At 46.9% G+C, this 9,783-nt stretch overlaps 1 non-coding gene across 1 annotated transcript; it reads left to right on the forward strand.

Moving 5' to 3' along the window:
* Positions 1-8,571: 8,571 nt before the first annotated feature.
* trnam-cau (transfer RNA methionine (anticodon CAU)) lies at positions 8,572-8,644 on the forward strand. Its single transcript has one exon. It is a non-coding gene; the product is annotated as a tRNA-Met (tRNA).
* The last annotated feature ends 1,139 nt before the right edge of the window (positions 8,645-9,783 follow it).

A 9,783-nucleotide genomic window follows, 5' to 3' on the forward strand; every position in this document is an offset into this window, starting at 1 on the left:
CAGTCAATAAATAAAGTGGTACCAAGGACTGTACATATTCTGACAGTCACGAGATTGTATCATTATTTTGACGGGTCTGTGGGAGTGAATCGATATTTACAGGGATACCAAGGACCATGGACATTCAGGGAGTCCCCAGAATGTGTCATTATTTACAGGGTTCTGTGAAAGTGATTCATTAAATAAAGAGATACCAAGGACTGGACATATTTAGGGAGTGCCGAGATTGTGTCACTATTTACAGGGGTCTGTGAGAGCGAGTCGATATTTACAGGGTTACCAAGGACAAGAGCTATTCAGGAAGTACCCAGACTGTGATAATATTTACAGGGGTCTGTGGGAGTGAGTCAATAAATAAAGGGGTAACAAGGACTGTATACATTTGGACAGTCACTCCATTGTATCATTATTTACAGGGGCCTATGAGAGTGAATCAACATTTACAGGGACTGTAAGGACTGTACACTCAGCGAGTCCCCGGAATGTGTCATTATTTACAGGGTTCTGTGACAGTGAGTCAATATATAAAGGTGTGCCGAGGACTGTAGATATTCAGATAGTTCCAAGATTGTGTCATTATTTACAGGGGTCTGTGGGAGTGAGTCGATATTTATAGGGTGACCAAGGACTGGAGATATTCAGCGAGTCCCCAGATCGTGTCAGTATTTACAGGGGTCTGTGAGAGTGAGTCAATATGTAAAAGGATGCCATGGGCTGTGGATAATCAGACAGTTCCCAGATTGTGTCAGTGTGTAGAGTGATGTCTGAGAGTGAGGCAATATGTAAGAGGTTGTCAAGGACTGTAGATATTCAGACAGTTCCCAGATTGTGTCAGTCTGCAGAGGTATCTCTGAGAGTGAGACAACATGTAAAAGGGTGCCTTGGACTGTAGATATGCAGGAAGCCCCCAGATCGTGTCAGTATTTACAGGGGTCTGTGAGAGTGAGTCAATATATAAAAGGATGCCATGGACTGTGGATAATCAGACAGTTCCCAGATTGTGTCAGTGTGTAGAGTGATGTCTGAGAGTGAGACAATATGTAAAAGGGTGCCTTGGTCTGTAGATATGCAGGAAGTCCCCAGACTGTGATAGTATTTACAGGGGTCTGTGAAAGTGACTCGATATTTGCAGTGGTACCAAGGACTGTCGACAATCAGGGAGTCCCCATATTGTGTCATTATTACAAGGTTCTGTGAGAGTGAGCCAATAAATAAAGGGGCACCAAGGACTGTAGATAATCAGGAAGTTCCCAGACTGTGACAGTGTTTACAGGGTTCTGCGAGATTGAATCAATATAGAACCATAGAACCAGAGAATAGATACAGCACACAAGGGGGCTATTCGGCCCATCGTGTCCGCGCCGGCTCGAACAACAACCAGGTGCCCATTCCAATCCCACCTTCCAGCACCCGGTCAGTAGCCCTGCAGCTTAAAGCACTTTAGGTGCAGGTGTATGTAATTTTTAAAAGAGTTGCGGGTTCCTGCCTCCACCATCAATTCGGGCAGCGAATTCCAAACATCCACCACACTCTGGGTAAAAAAGTTTTTCCTTATGTCCCCTCTAATCCGTCCGCCAATCAGCTTAAATCTATGTCCTCGAGTTCTTGAACTCTCCGTGAGGGGGAACGGGTACTTCCTGTCTCCTCTATCTGGGCCCCTCATAATTTTGTACACCTCAATCAAGTTTCCACTCAGCCTCCTCTGCTCCAGGAAAAAAAAACACAGCCTATCCAAACTCTCTGCAATTTACAAGACCTGGCAATATTATTGTAAATCTTCTCTGCACTCTGTCCAGAGTAATTACGGCCTCCCTGTAATATATAAAGGGATACCAAGGACTGGAGCTATTCAGACAGTTGCCAGATTGTGCCAGTATTTACAGGGGTCTGTGAGCTTGAGTCAACATATAAAATGATGCCATGGACTTTAGATATTCATTGAGTTCCCAGATTGTGTCATTAATAGAGGGATCTCTGAGATTGAGTCAATATGTAATAAGGTACCAAGGATTGGAGATATTCAGGAATTCCCTAGAATGTGACAGTATTTACAATGGTTTGTGAGAGTGAGTTAATATATAAAGGGGTGCCAAGGACTGGTGATATCCAGAGAGTTCCCAGACTGTGTCAGTATTTACAGCGGTCTTTGAGAGTGATTCAATATATAAAGGGCTACCAAGGACTGTAGATATTGAGACAGTCCCCAAAATGTGTCAGTATTTACAGGAGCCTGTGAGAGTGAGTCGATATTTGCAGTGGTAACAAGGACTGTAGATATTATGACAGAACCTGGATTGTGTCAGTATTTACAGGTTCCCATGGGAGTGAGTCAATATCTAAAGTGATCCCAAGGACTGTAGATATTCAGGGTGTCCCCAGAATGTTCCAATATTTAAAAGATTCTGTGAGGGTGAGCAATATATAAAGGCCTACCAATGATTGTAGATATTCAGGGAGTTCCCAGATTGAGCCAGTATTTACAGAGGTCTGTGAGAGTGAGTCAATATATAAAGTGCTGCCAGGGATTGTATACATTCCGCACTAACCAGTCTATGTCAATATTTACAGGGGTCTGTGGGGCAGGTTCAATATTTACAATGTTACTAGGCAGTGTACACATTTAGACAGTCCACAGATTGTGTCAGGAAATCCAGAAGTGGATCAATATTTTAAAGTATCCAGAGCCTTTCTCATAGTCTGTATGAATAACTGAAGGGAAATCCATAGAGTGTGCGAATATTTACAGTCGAATTCAAAGTCTGTGCCATTATTTACAGGTAGATCCAGAGACTGCCCCGATATTTACAAGAGGGCCCATAGACTTGCCAATATTGACGGCGGATCCAGAGATTGTACCAATATTCGCAGAATGGTCTCCAAACTGACCAGTAGAACGGTTCAGTTCCCATCTCTGAATTTAAACCCATCCCTTGTGAAGTGGGTAGAAACTCTCTGAAATTGAAGGATTTCACTCAGAAATAATCTGCAATCTGTAAATAAAGCTTCTCTCCCTTCACATCAGTGCTGTCAGACTGTGGGTCTCATAGATTCTCTTCTTCCAAATATTTATTAAAATTATATACTGGGCTTTGCGCTTTCCATCTGTGTAATATTTGGTTCAATATTTCTTGTGATATAAACATTGTTGGATTTAAAGTTGATAAATGGATCTGTTTGTTCAGTGACTGTAATTAATGTCAGCCTCCATGGGCCCTAATTGTGTCACTGGAGTGTTTCTCCCTGCTATTAATAAGTGACTACTTTCAACATGTTATCCCATAGTGTCAGTGGGAGCATGTCACGCTAGATTTATGCGCGCGCATTCCGGACGCCACCTGGGCGCATAAGGAGGCCTCATAGCGCCGAGACAACGGGCGTTACACGACCCAGTTTATAGCCCAGTGAGAGTGACACATCGGGGAAGGCTTCACAGTGTTGGAAATGCAGTGAAATACATTGAAGTGTTTATAAACACGGGGAACTGACATGCCAGAGGAGGCCTCACAGTGTTGGAGACAGAGTGAAATACAGTGAAGTGTTGATAAACACTGAAAGCTGATACACCAGGGGAGGCCTCACAGTGTTGGACACGGAGTGAAATACAGTGAAGTGTTTATAAACACTGAAAGCTGATAGACCAGGGGAGGCCTCACAGTGTTGGACACGGAGTGAAATACAGTGAAGTGTTTATAAACACTGAAGGCCTCACAGTGTTAGAAATGTATTGAAATGTTTATTAATGGAGAGCTGACACATCGGAGGAGGCCTCACAGAGTTAGAAATGCAGTGAAATACATTGAGGTGTTTATAAACACAGGGAGCTGACACACCAGGGGAGCCTCACAGTTTTGGACACGGAGTGAAATACGGTGAAGTATTTTTCAACACTGAAAACTGATACACCAGGGGAGGCCTCACAGTGTTGGCGACGGAGTGAAATACAGTGAAGTGTTTATAAACACAGAAAGCTGACACATAGGTACATTGGAAGATCGGAACAGGAATAGGCGATTTGGCCCCTCGAGCCTGTTCCACCTTTCAATGAGACCATGCTTAATCTGTGACCTAACTCCACATATCAGCCTTAGCCCCAAATCCCTTCATACCTTTGGTTAACATAAATCTTTCAATATCAGATTTAAAATTAATATTTGAGCTAGCATCACCTGCTGTTTGAGGAAGAGATTTCCAAACTTCTCCCACCCTTTCCCTGCAGAAGTGTTTCCGAACTTCACTCCTGAAAGTCCTGTCTTTAATTTTCAGGCTCTGTCCCCTAGTCCTCGACAGCCCAAACAGCGGAAATAATTTCTCTCTTTCGATCCGACCAGGTCCCCTTAACACCTTGAAAACTGCGATCAAATTACCCCTTAATCTTCTAAATTCCAGGGAATACAAGCCTGGTTTGTTTACTCTCTCCTCGGAATTTAACTCTTAGTGTCCAGGTATCATTCCAGTAAATCTGCTCTGCACTCCCAAGGCCAATATGTCCTTCCTAAGGTGTGGCACCCAGGACTGAACACAGTACTCCAGGTGTATAGGACTTTGTATAGCTGTAGCATAATTCTACCCACGTATTCCAGTCCTCTATATATATGAAGACCAGCATTCCAATAGCCTTCTAAGAATATTTTCTGTACCTGTCCATGGCATTTTAATGATCTATATACATGGACCTCTAAGTCTCTTGTGATTTTGTGATTTCAGTTCCCACTGCTGTTTCTCTGCACCAGTTACAAAGTACAGTCCTGGTCACACTGCTGCTGAGACCCTGTGCTTCTGCCATCTCAAGCCTTCATTTCTCCAACACTCTCGCCACCTCACATATCTAAATTAGTCGAGCGAGGAAATATCACCTGGAATCACAGAGCCTTACCCTGATATCTCACGGTGTGACCCATCCAGTTAAAACAGTCTCACCCTGAGATCTCACGGTGTGACCCGTCCAGTTAAAGGGGTCTCACACTGTGGTCTCACTTTGATACCCGTCCACTTAACGGGGACTCACCCTGAGATCTCAAGGTTTTACCTGTCCAGTGAAAGGGGCCTCACCCTCTGATCTCACGGTATGACCCGTCCAGTTAAAGAGGCTTCACCCTGTGATCTCAAGGTGTGAAACGTCCAGTTAAAGGGGCCTCATCCTCTGATCTCACGGTTTGATCTGTCCAGTTAAAGGGGCCTCACCCTCTGATCTCACGGTTTGAACCGTCCAGTTAAAGGGGCGAGAGAGAGACAGAGGAAATTGTCCCAGCTCCAGAAACGCATGCAGGATCTGCTCCAGCTGCAGTCGATGGGGATCGATGTCCGGGAGGAACTCAGAGAGTTGAAGGATCAGCAAGTCTCGATCTTCACCTCCGAGGCCTCGAAGATCACCTTTCGGTCCAGAGTCCGCTCCGTGGGGCAGTGCGAGAAGTGCTCGTGTTTCTTCTTTCAGAGGGACCTCTGGTGATCAGCAGCCTGAAGGAGGAAGAGGGCTCCGTGACGTCTTCACAGACAGACATACTGAGGATCAGCAAGTCCTTTTATGCCGGGCTGTATGACGCGAAGCCCAGAGACAGCACGGCCTCTCAAACCTTGCTGTCCTCTGTCACGGAGGTCTTAGAGGACAGCGAGCGGGAGAGCATGGATCGGCGACTGACCTCGGACGATGCTGACAAAGGCCGTCCAGTCCTTCGAGAAGAGTAGAACTCCGGGGAGCGATGGTTTACCGGTTGATTTGTACTCGGCTTTGTGGGATTGGATTGGCACAGGCCTACTGTAAGTGTACGGGGGTATGCTTCTGGCAGGCAGCATGTCAGAGTCCATGAGAAATGACATCATCACCCTCATCTGAAAGCAGAAGGGGGAGAGGGAATAAATCAGAAATTGGTGACACATTTCCCTGCTAATGCTGACTACAAGATTCTGTCGAAGGCCATCGCCAACAGGCTCGAATCTGCTCTGGAGTGGGTGAACCACCCCGATCAGACATGTACTTTACCCGGCAGGACGACCTCCTTGTACTGCTCTGGGATACGTAAGCCTACGTGCAGGGCAGAGGGGTGAACACCTGCCTCTTCAGCCTGGGCTAGGGGAAGGCCTTCGACATAATATCCCACACATACATGATGGACACGCTCTACAAAAGAGGGTTTGGGGAGGGAATCCGCGATTGGATCCGACTGCTCTATATGGACATCCATCGCGCAGTCCTAATCAATGGGCGGGAGTCAGAGAGTTTTCCAATTAAATCTGGAGTCAGGCAGGGCTGTCTTCTCTCTGCGGTCTTTTTCATGTGTTTGGGGTGTCCATCAGGAAGGACACAGGTATCAGGGGGATGACGATCCCAGGTGGAGGCTCTCAGGTTTAGGCCTCCTTGTACATGGATGACGTCACTGTCTTTTGCTCCGATCAGCAGTCGGTTCACAGACTGATGGGCATCTGCGAACGCCTCGAGCTGGCCTCAGGGTCCAGTGTGAACCGCAGTAAGAGTGAGGCGATGTTCTATGGCAGGTGGGAGACCCGATTCTTTGTCCCTTTCGCCGTCAGGTCCGGCTACCTGATGGTGCTGGAGATCGGTTTCGAGGCCCCAAGACTCCACCAAAAAAATGGGAGGAGCTGGTTGCCAAGGCCAAACAGAACCTTGGTATATTGAGGGGACGCTCTCTCACCGTAGCCAACAAGAACCTGGTGATAAGGTGTGAGGTACTCGCGGTGTTGTTCTACGTGGCCCAGGTCTGGCCCATTCCCACAGCTCCGTCACCAAAGTCATCCGAGCTATCTTCCACTTTGTCTGGAGAACGCGTCCACAGGGACACCGTGTACAAGCCTTCCAGACAAAGGTGGCAGAAGCGTCCCCAATGCTGCCTTGATCCTGATGGACACCTTTGCGCGTGGCTGCCTACGGATGTGTGTGGTGCCCCGGTCTGCAAACACGAAGGGTCCCTACGTGCTGATGTTTCTACCTGTCCAATACACTGAGAAAACTGGGTCTGGCCATGCTGGCCGAGCAGAAGCAGGACCGCCCCGTCCAGCTGGACCGACCCAGCTCCCCCCCTCCACCACCCACCTGTCCCAGGTGGAGAAGTTCCTGAGGAGGAACCACTTCGATCACAAGGCCGTCAGACAGTGGTCGCCGAGGAACGTTCTGTGGGTCCTGCAGGAAAAGGAGAAGGTGGATCCAATCGGGCAGTTCCCCGACCAGACGGTCGATGCCATTTGGCAGAAAGTCTCGTCGCCGGAACTGACCAACAGGCAACGGGATGTGGTCTGGATGGTGGTGAGAAGGACCCTCCCAGTGCGGTCCTTCCAACACACACGGAATCTCAGCACCACCTCGAGCTGCCTTCAAGGCTACAATGGGGACGAGACCGTTGTCCGTCTCCTGGTGGACTGGACTTTCACGCAGAATGTGTGGAGAGAGATGCGTTGCTATCTGTCCCAGTTCATCTCCAACACCTCGGTAACACATGACGCTGTGCTCTACGGGCAGTTTCCCAGAAGGCACACCGAGACAGATATCAACTGCTGCTGGAAGACCATCAACTCAGTGAAGGAGGCTCATTGGTCCTCCCAAAACCTGCTGTTCTTCTAGCTGAAGGAACGGTCCACGACCGAGTGTTGCCGACTGACACACTCCAAGGTCCAGGGGAATGTGCTGCGGGACGCACTGAGGCACGGTGCAGCCTATGCAAGGGCTCGATCGGAAAAGGCTACTGTGTGAAGCCATCCCACTATGCAGAATGTATTATATGATATGTAGTGTGTTTTCTATTGAAATAATGGGATCATAGTGTGTGCGATCTGTTTTGTATTTTTTTGAATTGAAATTGCGACTTTTACACTGAATTGTATGTATCCTTAAATTTTATGAAATAAAGTATATTTTGAAAATACAAAGAATTGATGCACAATGGCACTCCTCTGAGCAGCGAGAGACCTGTCCGACTGACAGAAAGTCTTTTTTTGCCTGAAAGTTCGTGCGGTTTGACGTGTTGTTGCTCAAAGGCGGAGCGCTGGTGAAAAGAGGCAAATGCTCGAGCAAATCAGCCGTGTTCAGACAGACACGGAACGCTTTCGGGTTTGAGAAAGGAAAAGCACCAACATTTTAAGCAGTAAGCAGTCTGTAAAGTGAAGAAAGCGGCCTAGAGCTCAATACCGTTTACTCCAAAACCACTATTTTGAGCCGGAATTAAACCAGCGATTTAAGAGTGATTTTGCTTTCAAGTTTGAATCTCTACACATTTTCTGCATTACCAGCTGAGCTATCGAAGGGAAGCAGCAAATGTCTCTCTCTTTGGTAATTGTTCACCGTGCGCCTTTTGACACTCCCCGACTCGTAGAATCACGTGGGCATGACCGAGACTGATTCGGTCCCTGCTCATACCGCAGCGCTGTGGGAGTGTGATCTCCGACTTACTCTCCACACCCTGGGACAGTGGAGAAATGGGGAACGTGCCTGACCAGAATTCAGAAAACTGATGGTTCGATTTCGACCTGGATGGATGGTTTTTGCAAACTGCCGATTAGTTTATGACTTTACACCTTGCAAACTGTCCTACATGTTTGTGCTGCCTGGATATCTAGACATCAAATGCCTTCTTAGCGCAGCAGGCAGCGCGTCAGTCTCATAATCTGAAGGTCCTGAGTTCAATCCTCAGAGAAGGCATAATTAAGCTTTCTTTTTCCATCTTTGCTCAAGACCAAAATCAAGAATTTTTGCTTCCTGCAGCACACCAAAAGATTTGCTGCCCATTGACCTCTCTGTACCATAGCACGCAGCACCTCACGAAGGGGATAATCTCCGAAAGCTTGTGATTTTAAAATAAAATTGTTGGACTATAACCTGGTGTTGTAAGATTCCTTACATTGGAAAGTTGAAAGAGCGACCTTGAGTTAATTGCTGCTTCTTCCAAAAGTACACTCGCTCCTTCAAGCCGGAATTGAAACATCGATCGAAGGAAAACTTTATTTTGAGTTTAATTAACTGTTATTTTCCGCTCAACCAGCTGAGCTATCGAAGGGAAGCAGCAAAGGTCCCTCTCTGTAGTGATTGCTCACCGTACGCCCTTTGACACTCCCGGACTCGTGGAGTCGTGTGGGCATGACCGAGACTTGCTCGGTACCTGCTCATACCGCAGTGCTGTGGGACTGTGATCTGTAACTTACTCTGCACACCCTGGGCCAGTCAAGCAATAAATAACGTGTCTGACGACACATCAGAAGATTGTAGGTTTGACTTTTACTTGGCTGGATGTTTTTTGCAAACGGCCCATTACTTGATGACTTTAGATACCTTGCAAACTGTCCTACTTGGAAGTGTTGCCTGCCCGTTTCCGGCATAAGTGCGTTCTTAACACAGCAAGTAGTGCATCAGTCTCACTAACCTTGAATAATTCTGAGTTCAATCATCAGAAAAGATATCGGGACCTATGAAGCATCTTTGTATCTCTCATCTTTCCATCTTGGCTGAGCACCAAAATGAAGAACTTTTGCTTACTGCAGCAAACCAGAAGATTTGCTGCCCCTTGACCTCTCTGCATCGAAGCTTAGGATTTACGTTGGTTATAGCCTCTCTGACAAATGACAACCATTTTAGTTTCTGGACAACTGCCCCAAGATAAAGGGTGAGAGGAGAATACAAGTATCGACGTTGCTACCTCTTACATGCGAAGCTAGCGCTCTACCATTTGAGTTAACCCCCGTTGCTAGTAATCAATTGCCCTTCACAGTAGCCGCTTCACACTCGCCTCCATGCAGCGCCACGAATGGTAGAAAAATCTTTAATTGGCACCCTCCCTGAATATA

The sequence above is a fragment of the Heptranchias perlo genome, unplaced genomic scaffold (genome assembly GCF_035084215.1).
Source record: "Heptranchias perlo isolate sHepPer1 unplaced genomic scaffold, sHepPer1.hap1 HAP1_SCAFFOLD_50, whole genome shotgun sequence".
NCBI classification, from domain to species: Eukaryota; Metazoa; Chordata; class Chondrichthyes; order Hexanchiformes; family Hexanchidae; genus Heptranchias; species Heptranchias perlo.